Raw genomic sequence first — 19,021 nt, 5'->3', positions numbered from 1 at the left:
TGAGGCTATTAAATCAAACCGCCGATGTAATTGAGCACAATTGACTTTATAGAATGGTATCACTGATCCGGTGTCTGTATAACAGTGACCACTACATCAATATTTAACATTATCAGTCAAAGAGCAAAACCAGAGACCAGTCCACACAGAGAATTACACAACTTCAATGGTAATAGTCACTAACCAGGAACGCCGATGACGGCAATGATCAAGTAGCATATTTTCTTTACTATATCAATAGGCAGATGCATTTTTTGTGTGATGCGATGTGCCCCTTCGCTCTGCAGGCAATCTCCCCGTATTATCCTCTGAGGCGATACAATTCCAGACCTTATAATTTATACCCTGAAGAATAACCACAGGGATATTGAGGTGACGACATCGCTCTAATTGGTTATTGTTATAATTTGAACAAACAGATTACGAAATTGGAGATAAGTCTCTGTTGTGATGGAATACATTTGCAGCTGAAATTGGAAAAAAACAAAGACTGGACAATTCGGATTATATCCAATAACAAATGAAGATTGCCTTCTATATCTTGCCAGCAATAGAGTTGTTGATTGAAACAATATCAGGCCCATATCTAGAGAAGATATTGCTCCACTGATGACCTTCACTCTGCTGTGTCCATCCAGACACTACATTCCAAATGTTCCAGTGCCCTCTCAATGTTACTCGACAGCAAACTAGGATGGAACAGCCTTTATTAAATGCAAATTCAGGGAAAACATTGAAATGGATAAATTGTGTCAATCGTCCTCAAATTAATTCAGCTCCACAAGCGAATGACGCCCCTCAAGCTGAAACATTCACTCAAACTAATAAAGACACTCAAAGTAATAGAGCCCCTCAAACTAAGGCAGTTCATCAAACCAATACAGTCTATTTAACTATTACAGTCCCTCAAACTAATACAGTCCCTCAAACTAATACAGTCCATCAAACTAATTCAGTCCATCAAACTAATAAAGTACCTCAAAATAATAAAGTCCATCAAACTAATACAGTGCAAAAAACTAATACAGTCCCTCAAACTAATACAGTCCCTCAAACTAATACAGTCCCTAAAGTTAATACAGCCCATCAAACTAAAACATGTCCATCAAACTAATACAGTGCATCAAACTAATACAGTCCATTAAACTAATACAGACCCTCAAACAAATACAATCCATCAAACTAATACAGTCCAATAAACTAATAGAGTCTAACAAACTCATACAGTCCCTCAAACTAAAACAGTCTATCAAACTGAAACAGTCCCTCAAAATTGTACAGTCACTCAAACTAATACAGTCCATCAAACAAATACAGCCCCTCAAACTAATACAGACCCCAAACTAATACAGTCCATCAAACTAATATAGTCCATCAAACTAATACAGTCCATCAAACTAACACAGTCCCTCATATTAATACAGTCCCTCAAACTAATACAGTCCATCAAACTAATACAGTCCATCAAACTAATACAGTCCATCAAACTAATACAGTCGCACCAACTAATACAGTCCCTCAAACTAATACAATCCATCAAACTAATACAATCCATCAAACTAATACAGTCCCATAAACTAATACAGTCCCTCAAACTAATACAATCGATCAAACTAATACAGTCCATCAAACTAATACAGTCCCACAAACTAATACAGTCCATCAAACTAATACAGTCCACCAAACTAACACAGTTCCTCAAATTAATACAGTCCCTCAAACTAATACAGCCCCTCAAACTAATACAATCCATCAAACTAATACAGTCCAAGAAACTAATAGAGTCTAACAAACTAATACAGTCCCTCAAACTAATACAGTCTATCAAACTAATACAGTCCCTCAAACTAATACAGTCATTCAAACTAATACAGTCCATCCAGCGAATACAGCCCCTTAAACTAATACAGTCCCCCAAACTAATACAGTCCGTCAAACTAATACAGTCCATCAAACTAATACAGACCCTCAAACTAATACAATCCATCAAACTAATACAGTCCAACAAACTAATAGTGTCGAACAAACTAATACAGTCCCTCAAATTAATACGGTCTATCAAACTAATACAGTCCATCAAACTAATACAGTCCACCAAACTAATACAGTCCCTCAAATTAATGCAGTCCCTCAAACTAATACAGTCCATCAAATTAATACAGTCCTTCAAACTAATACAGTCCATCAAACGAATACAGTCCCACAAACTAATACAGTCCATCAAACGAATACAGTCCATCAAACTAATACAGTCTCTCAAACTAATACAGTCCATCAAACTAATACAGTCCATCAAACTAATACTGTCCCACAAACTAATACAGTCCATCAAACTAATAAAGTCCACCAAACTAACACAGTCCCTCAAATGAATACAGTCCCTCATACTAATACAGTCCATCAAACTAATACAGTCCTTCAAACTAATACAGTCCATCAAACTGATACTGTCCATCAAACTAATACAGACCCGCAAACTAATACAGCCCGTCAAACTGATACAGACCATCAAAATAATACAGGCCTTCACACTACTAAATGTGCCACGACCTTATAGAATCACAGAATAAGGGAATGATTACAGTACGGAAGCACCACATTCGGACCGTAGAGGCCATGCCAACTCTCAAATTGTCCCACCCGCCCTGTCATTTACCCGCAGCAGTGCAATTTTATACCTTCGGATACTTATCTCTCAAACTCCGTTTTGAAAAATAATATTGAATGTGCCTCCACCGCCCTTTTAAGCAGCGTATTCCAGATTCTAACCTCTTGCTGAGGAATGGCCACTCCTGTTCCTTTATATAAAGACAGAGAAAGACGGGATCAATTCCTGTCACACTCAAAACCTTGCTAACAACAGCACCATCATTCTATTCCCATAACGCAAGCTCCTGATGTGTCGGCCAGCTGTTGAGCGTAAAGGTCTGGTTATGTTTCCAACAGTACTGTGACCACAACGTTTCCGTAGTGTAGTGAGTATCCCGTTCGTCGAACATGGAAAAGGTCCCCGGTTCGAGACCGGGCGGAAAAATGTTGCAAACGTGTTCCATTAATGATTGAACAAATTGAATAATACATATTCGTCATTCAATATTAAGAGAATGCAGTGTCTCATGACGCTGCTGCATTTGCTGATTTCTCTGCACAGTTATGTACACACTCAAACTCTACACAGTGTTTCTCCCTCCCTCCAGTTTGCAGCCCTGCCGGTGGAGAAACCCCATCTCAAAGCTGCACATTCCGTGCATTCAGTTTAGCTGTGAGAGATTAATAAAGGATCCTGTTATAGCAGCAGTCTGCCCCTCCATTTAGTTATTGAGAAGGTGTTCCAGACCCAGTTGCAGCAGAAGTCTGCTCCTCCATCCAGTTATTGAGAAGCTGTTCCAGACCCAGTTATCGCAGCAGTCCACTCCTCCATCCAGTTATTGAGAAGCTGTTCCAGACCCAGTTATAGCAGCAGTCCACTCCTCCATCCAATTATTGAGGTGTTCCAGAGCCAGTTACAGCAGCAGTCTGCTCCTCCAAAAAGTTATTGAGAAGTTGTTCCAGACCCAGTTATAGCAGCAGTCCACTCCTCCATCCAGTTATTGAGAAGCTGTTCCAGACCTGTTACCGCAGCAGTCCACTCCGCCATCCAGTTATTGAGAAGCTGTTCCAGACCCAGTTATAGCAGCAGTCTGCTCCTCCAGCCAGTTATTGAGCAGCTGTTCCAGACATAGTTATAGCAGCAGTTTGCTGCTCCATCCAGTTTATGAGAAGGTGTTCCAGACCCTGTTATAGCAGGAGTCTGCTCCTCCCTTCAGTTATTGAGACGCTGTTCCAGACCTGCTATAGCAGCAGTCTGCTCCTCCAGCCAGTTATTGAGCAGCTGTTCCAGACTCAGTTATAGCAGCAGTTTGCTCCTCCATCCAGTTATTGAGAAGTTGTTCCAGACCTGTTATAGCAGCAGTGTGCTGGTCCTTCCATTTATTGAGAAGCTGTTCCATACACAATTATAACAGCAGTCTGCTCCTCCAGCCAGTAATTGTGACGCTGTTCCAGACACTGTTATAGCCGCAGCCTGCTCCTCCATCCAGTTACTGGGAAGCTGTACCAGACCTGTTACAGCTGCAGTCTACTCCTCTTTCCAGTTATTGAGAAGCTGTTGCAGACCCAGTTCCAGCAGCAGCACGCTCCTCCATCTAGTTATTAAGAAGCTGTTCCAGACCTGTTACAGAGGCGATCTGCTCCTCCATCCAGTTATTGAGAAGCTGTTCCAGACCTGTTATAGCAGCGGTCTGCTCCTCCATCCTGTTATTGAGAAGCTGTTCCAGACACTGTTATAGCAGCAGTCTGCTCCTCCATCCAGTTATTAAAAAAAGTGTTCCAGACCATTTTTAGCAGCATCTGCTCCTCCACCCAGTTATTGAGAAGCATGTTCCAGACCCTTATTATAGCAAAAAGTCTGTTCCTCCATTCTGTTATTGAGAAGCTGTTCCAGACACAGTTGCAGAAGCAGTCTGTTCCTGTATCCAGTTATTGAAAAGCTGTTCCAGACACTGTTATAGCAGCAGTCTGCTCCTCCATCTAGTTATTGAGACGATCTTCCAGACCCTGTTTAGCAGCAGTCTGCTCCTCCATCCAGTTTTTGAGAAGCTGTTCCAGATCTTGTTATACTAGCAGTCTGTTCCTGCATCCAGTTATTGAGAAGGTGTTCCAGACCTGTTACAGCAGCAGTCTTCTCCTTCAGAAGCTTTTCCAGACCCAGTTGCAGGAGCAGTCTGCTCCTCCATCCAGTCATTGAGAAACTGTTCCAGACACTGTTATAGTAGCAGTCTGTTCCTCCATCCAGTTATTGAGAAGATGTTCCAGACCTGTTACAGCAGCAGTCTGCTCGCCCATCGAGTTATTGAGAAAGTGTTCCAGACTCTGTTACAGCAGCAATCTGTTCCTACATCCAGTTATTGAGAAGCTGTTCAAGACTTGTTATAGCAGCAGAGTGTTCATCCATCCAGTTATTGAGAAGCTGTTCCAGAATCATTAATTGCAGCAGTCTGCCCCTCCATCCAGTTATTGAGCAGTTGTTCCATACCCAGTTATAGCAGCAGTTTGCTCCTCCATCCAGTTATTGAGAAGCTTTTCCAGACCTGTATAGCAGCAGTGCGCTCATCGAACCAGTTATTGAGAAGCTGTTCCAGACATTGTTTTAGCAGCAGTGTGCTCCTCCATCCAGTTAATGAGAAGATGTTCCAGACACTGTTATATCAGCAGTCTGCTCCTCAATCCAGTTATTGAGAAGCTGTTGCAGACCCAGTTATAGCAGCAGTCTTCTCCTCCATCCAGTTATTGCGAAGATGTTCCAGACCTGTTCGAGCAGCAGTCTGCTCCTCCATCCAGTTATTGAGAAGCTGTTTCAGACACAGTTGCAGCAGCAGTCTGTTCTTCCATCCAGTTATTGAGAAGCTGTTCCAGAACCAGTTGCAACAACAGTCTGCTCCCATATTCAGTTATTGAGTAGCTGTTCCAGACCCAGTTATAGCAGCAGTCTGCTCCTCCATTCAGTTATTGAGAAGCTGTTCCAGACACTGTTCTCGCAGCAGTCTGCTCCCCCAGCCAGTTATTGAGAAGCTGTTCCAGAACCAGTTAACGGAGCATTCCGCTCGTCCATCCAGTTATTGAGAAGCTGTTATGGACATTGTTTTGCAGCAGTCTGCTGCCGCATCCAGTTACTGAGAAGCTGTTCCAGGTCCTGTTATAGCAGCAGTCTGTTCCTCCATCCAGTTATTGAGAAGCTGTTACATTCCATGTTATAGAAGCAGTCTGTTCCTCCCTCCAGTTATTGAGATACTGTTTCAGATCCTTTAACAGCAGCAGACTGTTCCTCCCTCCAGTTATTGAGAAACTGTTCCAGATCCTTTAACAGCAGCAGACTGTTCCTCCATCCAGTTATTGAGAAGCTGTTCCACAACCTGTTACAGGAGCAGACTGCTCCTCCATCCAGTTATTGAGAAGCTGTTGCAGACCATTTTATAGCAGCAGTCTGCTCCTGCATCCAGTTATTGAGAAGGTGTTCCAGACCATTTTATAACTGCAGTCTGCTCATCCATCCATTTATTCAGAAGCTGTTCCAGACACTGTTAAAGCCGCAGTCTGCACCTGCATCCAGTTATTGGGAAGCTGTTCCAGACCCAGTTACAGCAGCTTTCAGCTTCTCCATTCACTTATTGAGAAGCTGTTCCAGACCTGTTACAGCAGCAGTGTGCTTCTGCATCCAGTTATTGAGAAGCTGTTCCAGAACCAGTTACAGCAGCATTTTGCTCCTCCATCCAGTTATTGAGAAGCTGTTCCAGAACCTGTTACAGCAGCAATCTTCTCCATCCAGTTATTGAGAAGCTGTTCCAGAACCTGTTACAGCAACAATCTTCTCCATCCAGTTATTGAGACGCTGTTTCAGACCCAGTTACAGCAGCACTCTGCTCCTCCATCCAGTTATTGAGATGCTTTTCCAGACGCTGTTTCAGCAGCAATCTTCTCCATCCAGTTGTTGAGAAGCTGTTCCAGACCCAATTATAGCAGCAGTCTGCTCCTCCCTCCCATAATTGAGAAGCTGTTCCACACCCTGTTACAGAAGCAGACTGCTCCTCCATCCAGTTATTGAGCAGCTGTACCTGCCCTGTTATAGCAGCAGTCTGTTCCTCCATCCAGTTATTGAGCAGATGTTCCAGACCTGTTACAGCAGCATTCTGCTCCTCCATCCAGTCATTGAGAAGGTGTTCCAGCATCCAGCTATTGAGAAGCTGTTCCAGACCATGTTATAGCTGCAGTCTGCTCCTCCATCCAGTTGTTCAGAAGCTGTTCCAGACCCAGTTACAGCAGCAGTCAGCTTCTCTATCCATTTATTGAGAAGGTGTTCGAGACACAGTTACAGTAGCAGTCTGCTCCTCCATCCAGTTGTTCAGAAGTTGTCCCAGACCCAGTTACAGCAGCAGTCAGCTTCTCTGTCCAGTTATTGAGAAGGTGTTCGAGACCCAGTTACAGTAGCAGTCTGCTCCTCCATCCAGTTGTTCAGAAGCTGTTCGAGACCCAGTTACAGCAGCAGTCAGCTTCTCTCTCCAGTTATTGAGAAGCTGTTCGAGACACAGTTACAGCAGCAGTCTGCTCCTCCATCCAGTTATTGAGAAGCTGTTCCAGACCCAGTTACAGCAGCATTTTGCTCCTCCTTCCAGTTATTGAGAAGCTGTTGCAGAACCTGTTACAGCAACAATCTTCTCCATCCAGTTATTGAGACGCTGTTTCAGACCCAGTTACAGCAGCACTCTGCTCCTCCATCCAGTTATTGAGATGCTGTTCCAGACGCTGTTTCAGCAGCAATCTTCTCCATCCAGTAGTTGAGAAGCTGTTCCAGACCCTGTTACAGCAGAAGTCTGCTCCTCCCTCCCGTGATTGAGAAGCTGTTCCATACCCTGTTACAGAAGCAGACTGCTCCTCCATCCAGTTATTGAGCAGCTGTACCTGCCCTGTTATAGCAGCAGTCTGTTCCTCCATCCAGTTATTGAGCAGACGTTCCAGACCTGTTACAGCAGCATTCTGCTCCTCCATCCAGTTATTGAGAAGGTGTTCCAGCATCCAGCTATTGAGAAGCTGTTCCAGACCATGTTATAGCTGCAGTCTGCTCCTCCATCCAGTTGTTCAGAAGCTGTTCCAGACCCAGTTACAGCAGCAGTCAGCTTCCCTATCCAGTTATTGAGAAGGTGTTCTAGACACAGTGACAGTAGCAGTCTGCTCCTCCATCCAGTTGTTCAGAAGTTGTTCCAGACCCAGTTACAGCAGTAGTCAGCTTCTCTGTCCAGTTATTGAGAAGGTGTTCCAGACCAAGTTACAGTAGCAGTCTGCTCCTCCATCCAGTTGTTCAGAAGCTGTTCGAGACCCAGTTACAGCAGCAGTCAGCTTCTCTATACAGTTATTGAGAAGCTGTTCGAGACACAGTTACAGCAGCAGTCTGCTCCTCCATCCAGTTATTGAGAAGCTGTTCCAGACCCAGTTACAGTAGCAGTCTGCTCCTCCATCCAGTTGTTCAGAAGCTGTTCGAGACCCAGTTACAGCAGCAGTCAGTTTCTCTATCTAGTTATTGAGAAGCTGTTCGAGACACAGTTACAGCAGCAGTCTGCTCCTCCATCCAGTTATTGAGAAGCTGTTCCAGACACTGTTACAGAATCAATCTTCTCCATCCAGTTATTGAGAAGCTGTTCCAGACCCTGTTACAGAAGCAATCTTCTCTATCCAGTTATTGAGAAGCTGTTCCAGACCCAGTTACAGCAGCAGTCTGCTCCTCCATGCAATTATTGAGAAGCTGTTCCAGACCCAGTTACAGCAGCAGTCTGCTCCTCCATCCAGTTTTTGAGAAGCTGTTCCATACTGATGGGGCGATGGTTCATCTGGGAATGCAGTGATAGCTAATTCCACAGTACCATTGCTGGCATAGCTGCATAGCGGGGCGGGGGTTGGGGGAGAAGAGTGTAAGAGCAAGAATAGTAAAATGTTCATTTGTCAGTGGAGCAGACAGGCCACAGACGTCATTCCAGTATGGTAAGTTGCCAACACCATGCAGAGTCAAGGTTTTAACTGAGCGGCTGCAGGGTATAATAGGGGGAGTGAGTGAACAGTCAATGGCTGTGCTCCATTATTGTACCAATGATATCGGAAGAAAGATGGATCAGGCACTGCAGGTAGATTGTAGAGAGCTAGAAGAGAGATTAAAAAGCAGGACCCCAAACGAAGTAATTTTCGGATTACTCCCAACGCCAGGTGCCAGTGATGTGTATGATTTTATACCTATCACGGAGATATGGCTGAAATAAGGGCAGGTAAGGTAGGTCACCATTTCTGCTGATATGATTTTTAGGCGGGAGAGTGAGGGGGATAAAAACGAGGGGAGGTGTTACTTCCAATTGTTGATTAAATAAACCATTGCAGCTGAGGAGAGATAATATGCTTGATGGATCATCAATTCTAGACAGATGGAATCAATTGAACAACATAACCGCGGCGATCACACTGCTGGGAGAGTATTGCGACCGCTGCCAGTCAGAATGAGAGAGAAGAACAAAATTGTTGGCAAAGTTATAGGGGAGGAATCGGAGTCGATTTCAACTACACTAATCTTAACTGGGATAGAATTCGTGCGAATTAGATATAGGGGCAGAATTCCTAAAATGCATTCAGGAGATATTTATTTGCCATTTTGTTGCAAGCCAAAGAAGGGAGGGGGCGATTCTGACTTAGTTTTAGTTAATGAAGCTGAACGGATGGAAGGGGTACCAGTAGCAAAGCATTTTGGTAGTAGTGATCATAATTCAGTTGGATGTAGTGTAGTTATGGAAAAATACAAGTTTAGAAAATAAATAAATACTCTCAATTGGGGAAAAGCCAATTCTGTTCAGCAGAGATAGGATTTAGCCAACGTTGACTGGAAACAGATATTTGAAGCCAAAACTGTGCCAGAGTATTGGGAGGCATTCAAAGAGCAGATCCTCAGGTTTCCGAGCAAGTACGTTCCCTTAAAGAAAGAGGGTTGGATTGCAATTCCAGAGCCCCCTTGAAACCAAGCGGCTTACAGGGTAGGATAAAGGAAAATATGGGGCTTATGCCATAGCGATGCATCAATGCGTCAGAAACACTAGAAGATTATAGGAAGTGCAAACGTGAAATTAAAAAGGAAATTAGGAAAGCAAAGTGAGTGCATGAAAATATTTTGGCAAGGTTAATAAACGAAAACCCAAAGTTTTATAAATACTTTAAGAGCAAGACGATATCTATAGAAAGAGTATGGCTCATTAGAGACCGTAAAGTAATCTATGTGCGGAGGTGGAATATTTGTTTATGGTTCTCAATGAATACTTTGCATTTGTTTACATAAAAGAGAACGGCGATGCAGATGTTTCAATCGGGGGGGGGGAGTGGGGGGTGTTGGGGGGAGGAACGTAAAATATTAAATTAAATAAGCATAGAAAGAGAGGAAGTCTTATGCGGTTTAACAGCTTTGAAAGTGGAAAAATCCACAGGGCCACGTGGAATGTAACCAGGCTGTTAAGAGAAGCAGAAGAGGAAATAGCATAGGGTCTGACCATAATAATACACTCTGGCTACAGGTGTGGTGCCAGAGGACTGGAGGACTGCTATTGTTGTATCTTTGTTCCAAAAGGGAGAAAGGGATCGATGATCGATTACAGACCAATCAGCCTAACCTCGGTTGTGGAAAGATTATTGGAAAAAATTCTGAGGAAAAGGATAAATATTCTTTTTGAAAGTCTCGGTTTGGTCAAGGAAAGTCAGCGAAGATGTTTTCAGGTAAGGTCCTGCATGACTAAATTGATTACATTTTCTGACATGGTTTGTCCATAAGCATAGCGCATTTGAGGTAGTGTATATGGATCTTCGCAAGGCTTTCGACAAGGTTACATGCGGGAGACTGCTCATCAAAGCAAAATCCCATAAAATCCAATGCAAAGTGGCAAGTTTGATCCAAAATGTTCCTGGGGGCAGCAAGCAAAGTATAATAGGTGTTTTCGCAACTGACAGGCTGTTCGAGTGGGGCTCCTCATGGCTCCTTGCTTTTTGAAGTATACATCAATGATTTAGATGTGAATGAAGAAAGTATGACTAAAACGTTTTCAGATGACACAACCATTAGCTGTATGGATGATAATGAAGAAGAACGTTCTTGAATGCAGCTAGTTATCAATGCAGTGGTCACGTGGGCAGTATCGTGGTGAATGGAATTCAATACGGAGAAGTATTAGGTAATGTATTTGGGGATGGCTAACACTGCAAGGGAATACACATTAAATGGTAGAGCACTGAGAAGTGTACTCTTACAAAGGGAATGTTTAATGAATGTCCACATACCCATAAATGTAGCAGCACAGGCAGAAAAGTGCGTTAAGAAGGCATCCGGAATACTTTCCTGAATTGACGAGGCATAGAATATAAGAGCAGGGAGGTTACGCTTGAACTGTATCAAACAGTTAGGCTACAGCTGGAGTACTGCGTGACGTTCTGGTTACCATGTTACAGGAAACACGTGATTGCACGAGACAGGGTACATGGTAGATTTACCAGGATGTGGCTTGGAATGGGGAATTTTAGCTGTGGGGAAAGATTAGACAGGCTGGTTTTATTTTCTCTGGAACGTAGGACTCTGAGGGTAGAAGTTGTTAATGTGTTTAATTAGGAGGTGCCTAGATAAAGTGGATAGGAAGGATCTTTTTCCCTTATCAGAGGATGTCAACAACGAAGAGGCAAACCTTTAAAGTAATTGGAAGGTGGTTCGTGGGGAGTGAGAGGAAATGTCTTCACCTAGATTATGGTGGTACTTATTGGGGGAGGGATCGTGAGAGGGGAATTGTCCTGGATCGCACTGCCTGAAAGGGTGGTAGGTGCAAAAACGGTCACCACATTTCGAAAGTATTCGGACGTGTACCTGACGTGCCGTAACTTACAGGTCTGTGGATCAAGAGGTAGAAAGTTGGATATTGCTTGATAGCTCTTTATTGGACTGTGTAAACGCGAAGGGCAGAAATGGCCTCCTTCTGTGCTGTAAATTTCTGTGATTCCATGATTCGATGAATAGAAAAAGTGGACGTGAAACAGCTCATTCAAGGTAACTCAGTGTCGGAGCAGTGGGAGACATTCAAGAAGGAGATACCAGTTCAGTGTCACCATGTTCCTGGAAAGAAAAACGGCAACTGGAGCCGCCTGGATAACAAGGTGCAGACAGTGAAAGATAAGGCAAAGAGAGGAAGCGTTTTTCAGCAAGCGAGAGCCCAGTACCGCAGAAAGCCTCGAGGTGAAATTAAAAATGAATTTTGGAAAGAAAAGAGAAAGCATGAAAAATACTGTCACGTTGAATCAAAGAAAACCCAGAGATATTTCACAATTGCATAAATATCAAGTGGATAACGACGGGCAGAATATGGCATTTAGCGACCAAAATGGTAATCTATGTGTGGATGTGGAGTATGTGGGAATGGACTTAATGAAAGTATTGCAGCGGTTTAATAAAGGAGGGCGACGATGCCAGCGTTAAAGGTAAGGAAGAAGAGAATGTAATATTGGATTGGATAAACATAGTAAGGGAGCAATGATTAAGGGGTTTGGCATCTACAAATGTAAATAAATCTCCATGACGCAATGAAAGATAAGCAAATGGCGAAATTACGGAGGCTCTGACGATCATTTGAGCAACCTCCCTTGGTGCAGGAGAGAAAAAAAAAACATTGGATAACTGTTAACGTTGTACCATTATTTAAAAAGGGAGAAAGTGAAACAGCGAATAATTAAAGACAGTTAGTTTAATCCTGGTGATGGGAAAATTATTGCAATCAACGCTGAGGGACAGTATAAACCTTCATTTTTAAAGCATCGAATTGTTAAGGGAAGGTCGTGTCTGACTTATTTCATTGAATCTTTTGAGGAGGTAACAAATAGTTTCGATACGCGCAGTGCATTTGAAGTAATCCACATAGATTTTAACAAACATTTTGACAAAGTCTCACATGGCAGGCTAATCAAAAAACTAAAAGCCCATTGTATTTAAGTGAGTGTGGCGAATCAGATCGACAATTGGCTCAGTGGGAGGAAGACAATGGTTCATGTAAGCTTTTGCGAATGGAAGGCTACTTCCAATGGGGTTCGTAGGGTTCAGTTCGCAGTCCCTTGTTTTCTGCAGTTCACATTAATGATTTAGACATAAATGTAGGGAGCATGGTAAAGAAGTTCACAAAAGATACAAAAATTGTCTGTGTGTTTGACAGTGATGAAGGAAGTTTAGACTGCAGGAAAATATAGATTGACCAGTCAGTTGGGTAGAAAAGAGAAACATGGCAATCATTCCAGGGAATGGGAGGCTCATACAATCTGTGAGGTGCAACAAGGCAAGGGACTACACTCAAAATAGCAGGATACTGAGAGGTATGGAAGAACAAAGGGACCTTCGAGTGTATGCCCACAGACCCTTAAAGTTAGAGGACAGGTCGATTATGTAGCTCAAAAGGCCTATGGAATCCTTTATTTATTAGCCAAAGGATAGATTTTAAGAGCAGGGTAGTTACGGAACAACTGCAAAAAAATAGTTAAGGCATAGCGAGAGTACTGCTGCAGTTCTATTCACTACATTTCAGGAAATATTTGATTGCACTCGAGAGGGCACAGTGGACATTACGAGGATGTTGAATAGACTGGAAAATTGAAGCTATGAGGAAAGATTGGATGAACTGTGTTTTATTTTAATTGGAATTGAGGAGGCTGATGTGGGTAGCAAGGACATTAGGAAGAGTATTTGTCTTTGGTGAATGGTCAAAAACCAGGCGCATCGATGCAATTAGTTTGTATCATGATTAGAAAGGAGATCAGGGGAATAAATGTACCCAGATGATGATGGGTGTCTGGAACTCACTAGCTGAAAGGGTGGCAGACGCACAACCCCTCACCATTATTTATAACGTACTTGGAAGCGCACTTAAAGGACTGTATCCTACAGGGCTACGGAACTCGTGTTGAAGGTCGGTTTAGGCCTGTTAGATATTTGTCGGCGGGCAGAGACACAATGAGACAAATGGCTTCACTTAGTGTCGTATTATTTCTATTATTCTATCCGGAGAAAGTGTTGGAAAGGTTCAGAGATGTCGAAAGGAAATTCCAGAGCCAAGAGCCCAGGCAGCTGAAGATACGGCCATGAATGGTTGAATGATTATAATCAGGGCTGCTCAACGAGACAGGATTAGAGGAGTTAAGATTTCTCAAGGATTTATGGAGCTGGAGGAGAAGACAGAGATAGGGCGGGGCGAGGAAATGGAGCCATCTGAAAGCAAGGATGAGATTTTATAATCGATGAGTTGCTTAACCGGGAGTGAATGTAGGTCAGTGAACACAGGGGCGAAGGGTAAAAGGGCTTAGTGCCAGTTAGGATACAGGCAGTCTATTTTCTGGATGACCACAAGTTTTCATAGTGTAGAACGTGGGTGGCCACCCAGGAGTGCATTGGAATAGTCCATTCCAGGGGCAACATATGCATGGATAAGGATTTTAACAGCAGACGCGCTGAAGCTAGGGTTGAGACGGCTGATGTTATGCACGTGGGATACTTCATAACTCAGAGTTAAAAGGTTGGCAACCAGCGAGGAAGGATTTGGTTGCATACAGTCTGCGGTTTAATTTAATGGACTGTGATTTAAGTTATGGGATTGAGGAGGATTTGGAAGGAAGTCAAGAAGCAAAGAAACTTCCTGATGGCAGCAGAAAAGCTGTCGAGGAGGAAGTACACGGAATGGAGATTAACATTGGAATTCTCGTTTCTCAATCATTGAACGGTTCACAGCCGTTGATTTGTTTGGAGTGCAAGGAATGTGTACAGTTGTGGTCTCATAACCTCCGGAAGGATAGAGAGGGAGAAGGAAGGTTCACCAGCCTGATTCCTCGGATGTTGCGATTGTTCAATGACAAGAGATTGAGTAGACCATGAATATATTCGCTTGAGTTTAGAATAATGAGAGGTGAACTCATTGAAATATGCAACATTCTTACAGTACTTGACAGCATAAATGCAGAGATGACGTTTTACTCTGTCTTGCGAGTCGAGAACCAGGGGGCACTGTCTCAGAATAAAATATCTGCTATTTAGGACTGAAATCAGGAGAAACGTTTACACTCAGAGGATGGTGAATTTTTTCAATTATATACACCATAGGGCTGTGGAGGCTCAGTCTTTGAATATATACATGACAGCGATCGATAGATTATGGGATATTAAGGGCAGTAAGGGATATGGGACAGTGCAGGAAAGTAAATTTGAGGTAGAAAATCAGCCATGATCTCATTGAATAGCGCAGCAAACTCGATGGGCCGAATGGCTGACTACTGCTCCTAATTCTGATATCGTTTTGAAAGAAATGGAAATAAAAACTATCACGTTGTTTAATCATTAATTGTTCCCATTAGTCTCACACTTCGTCCAAGCTCACCCTGGACTATGGCCCACGAGCGTACATCAGTCCATCGTTCCCAAGAAGGTCACTGATCACATCTCCTCTGGGGATCTTCCCACACGGCCGCTAACCTCATAGTTCCCCAAACCCGCGCAGCCAATTACAACCATCGCTTCAGCCTGTTCGCGCCTTATGGAACTGATGTCTCCCTGTTTCAACTCTATTTTTCTCCCCTTGCCTTACTTGTTCCCAACTAGTTGGACATTTGGAATAGTCTGATGCAATAAAGTAGAGAACGGCATGGTTTTCTGAAAGGGAAATCATGCTTGACGAATTTGCTGGAGTTCTTTGAGGATGTAACGAGCAGATGGATAAGGAGGAACCAGTGCACGTGGTGTAATTATATTTCTAGAAGGCATTCGATAAGCTACCACATATTAGGTTGCTGCACAAGATAGAAGCTCATGGATTTGGCGGTAATGTATTAGCATTGGCTAAATAACAAAAAACAGAGATTCGGAATAAATGGGGCATTGTACGGTTGGCAAAGCTGACTAGTGGGGTGCCGCAGTGTCAGGGCACTGAGTCTTCAACTATTTACAGTCTGTATTAATGATTAGATGAAGGGACCGAGTGTAATTTAGCCAAGTTTACTGATGATATCAAGATGGTTGGTATTGCAAATTGTGAGGAGGAAATAAAACATCTGCAAAGTGAGATAGACAGCCAATGTGTGGGCAAACCTTTGGCAGGTGGCGAATCATGTGGGATATTGTGAGATCATCCACTTTTGCAGAAATAACAGGAAAGCAAATTATAATTTAAATTCAGAAAAATGGCAACGTGCTGCAGTACAGAGAGACGTGGGGAGCCTTGTGCATGAAACACAAAAAGTTAGTATTCAGGTACAGCAATTAATCAAGAGTGCAAATGGAATATTCACCTTTATTGCAAGGAAGATAGAGAAGTCCCGCTACAAATTTACAGGTTATTAGTGAGGCTACACCAGGAGTACTGCACACAGTTTTGGTATCCTTAGTTACAAAGATATACTTGCATTGGAGGCTGTACAGAGAAGGTTCACCAGAATGATTTCGGAGATGAGAATGTTGACTTATCAAGATAGGCTGTGTAGGTTGGACCTATACTGATTGCAGTTCAGAAGAATGAGAGGTGGTGATATTGAAATTGGTAAGAAAATGAGTGGGCTCGAAAAGGTGATGCAGAGAGGATATTTCCACTCATCGGGGAAATTAAACGAGGGGACATAGACTCAGAATATAGAGCCGCCCATTTAAAACTGAGATTATAACTTTTTTCTCAGAGGGTTGTAAATCTATGGTATTTTCTGCCCGAGAGAACTGCGAAGGTTTAGTCATCATACATATTTAATGCGTGGATGGACATATGTTTGAGCGATAAGAAAGCAAAGGGTTATGGTGTGCGTGCTGGGAAGTATAGCTTAGTCCATGACCAGATGAGCCATGATCAAATACATTGACAGAGTCGGCTCGAGGGGACAAATAGCCTACTTCTTCTCCTATTTTTTATGTTCTTATGGAATTAAACGATAAATTGATACCGAGCCACATCAGGAGAATAAAGAATCGATGAGCAAAAGCTTTGTCTCAGAACTAGGTTTCAAAGCGTCCTAAAGTAGTGGAGAGAGGTGGAGAGATTTAGCTAGGAATTCGAGAGATTAGGGCTCAGGCAGCTGAAGGGATCACCAGCGATTGTTGAACGATTGTAATCAGGGATACTCAAGATGGCAGAATTAGAAGAGTGCCTATATCTCCAGTGGTTATTGGGATGGAGGAGATTAATGGCATTGGGAGGGTCGAGGACATGACGAGATGTGAAAACAACAATGAGAATTTTGAAATCCACGCATTGCTTCAGCGTGAGCCAATAGCGGTGAGCGAGCATCAGGCTGCTGGGTGAATGGGATTGATGCGAGTTTGGATACAGCCAGAGAGTTTTGGGATAACCTCAAGTTTACGTAGGGTAGATCGTGGGAGGCCAGTAAGGAGTGCGTTGGAGAGATCCAGATCTATTCTTATTTCTCCTGAACTGGCTCGGTATCAATTTATCATTTTATACCATAAGAACATAAAAAATACTAGAAGAAGAAGGCCATTTGGCCCCTCGAGCCCACTTTGCCAATGTATTTGATCATGGCTCATCTGATCATGGACGAAGCTATACTTCCCATCACGTACACCGAAACCATTTGCTCTCTTATCGCTCAAAAATTTGTCCATATGAACAAGTAAGAAATAACGAAGGCATGGTCAGGATTTCAGGAGCTGATGGGTGAAGTTAGCGGCGGTGAAGCGGGATGTTACGGATGGGGGACACTCCTCAAGGAGACAGCTTGGGAGCAAACGTTTGGCACCGACGGGGGAGGGGGTTGGTGCAATACAGTCAGCGACATAGATTAAGAGCCTTAGCTGTGGTTTAATTTAATTAAATTCGGAGGTTTTATGTGGAGGTCAAGATGCAAAGAGATTTTCCGAAGGCAGCAGAAAAGCTGGAAAGGAGGAAGTGAGGAAACGCTTTGATTGTGGTTCGACTTCCCGACTTCTCGTATTTCAATCAGTGAATGGTTCACATCCGCTGTTGGAGTGTAAATAATGGAACAGAAATAAATATAATCAGGGGCTTGAATCTATCATTATCGTCATTACATGAATGTTAATTGCAGTACTATGTGACTTAAATAATAAGGTCTGTGATTCTTATGTCAATCAGAAAGTTACCAGAAGTTTGCAGGTTCGAATCTTGTCCTGGATGCATTATACGCTGGTATATTTTAACTTTATAAAACGAAACCGCATGTCCAATCATTAGGTTTGTGAATGGTTGACGAACAGCGGTGTACATAAAAGGAGATATTTCACAACTCTCAAGAAAAATATATTCCATTGAGGAGGAAATGGAGAAAGAGTAAAGATAGCCTTCCATGTCTAACTAATGAAATAAAGAACGGTATCCAATTCAAAATAGGACATACAATATGGCCAGAACAAGTGGGAGGCAGAAGATTGGAAAGCGTTACAATCCAACGAAGAATGAAAAAAATGATTAAGAATGGGAAGATAGACTATGAAAGTAAACTAACACGAAAAATAAAAACACATAGCAAGAGTTTCTATTGGGATATAAAAATGAAAATTGTGGCTAGGCTAAATGTTGGTTTCTAAGAGGACGAGACCGGGGAATTAGTAATGGGAAACATGGAGATGGCAGAAATTCTGAACAAATATATGTATTATTCTTTAAGGTAGAGGACACTAATAATATGCCAACAATGGATAGTCAAGGGGCTATAGAGGGGAAGGAACTTAACACAATCATATTCAGTAAAGATGTGGCACTAAGTAAGCTAAAGGGACTAACGGCAGATAAGTCCCTTGCACCCTGTGGCTTGCATCCTCGGGTCTGAAGAGAAGTAGCGTCGGGAATAGTGGATGCATTGGTTTACCAACATTCCCTGGATTCTGGGATGGTCTCAGCAGATTAGAAAACAGCAAAAGTAACACCCCTATTTCAAAAAGGCGGCCGATAAAAACGCAAATAACTATAGACCAGTTAGCCTAACTTCTGTGGATGGGAAGATGTTGAAGTCCATTATTAAAGAAGCAGCAGCAGGAAACTTGGAGAAGCAAAATTAGGTCAGGCAGAGTCAGCATGGATTCATGCTGGGGAATTCATTTTTGGCACATTGGCTAGAATTCTTTTAGGACGTAAGTAACAGGGTGGATGAAAGGGATCCAATTGATGTGGTGTATCTGGACTTCTAGAAAGCCTTTGACAATGTGCGACGTAAAATATTACTGCACAAGTTAAAAGTTCAAGTGCTAGGCAGTAATATAGTAGCATTGAGAGAGGATTGCCTAATGAACAGAAAACACAGAGTAGGGATAAATGGTTCATTCTCAGGATGGCAATCTGTAACCAGGGGGGTGCTGCACGGGTCAGTGCTGGGCTCAAACTATTTACAATCTATATTAACGACTTTGAGGAAAGTAGCGAGTGTAACGTAGCTGAGCTTGCCG

General features: G+C 42.8%; 1 pseudogene; it reads right to left on the bottom strand.

Annotated features, from left to right (window-relative positions):
- LOC139249596 (probable G-protein coupled receptor 139) overlaps positions 1–5,483 on the bottom strand; it is a 34,519-nt pseudogene extending 29,036 nt beyond the window's left edge.
- Between the last annotated feature and the right edge of the window lie 13,538 nt (positions 5,484–19,021).

This window comes from Pristiophorus japonicus, unplaced genomic scaffold, assembly GCF_044704955.1.
Source record: "Pristiophorus japonicus isolate sPriJap1 unplaced genomic scaffold, sPriJap1.hap1 HAP1_SCAFFOLD_33, whole genome shotgun sequence".
NCBI classification, from domain to species: domain Eukaryota; kingdom Metazoa; phylum Chordata; class Chondrichthyes; family Pristiophoridae; genus Pristiophorus; species Pristiophorus japonicus.
This window is presented reverse-complemented; position numbering and strand designations above follow the sequence as displayed.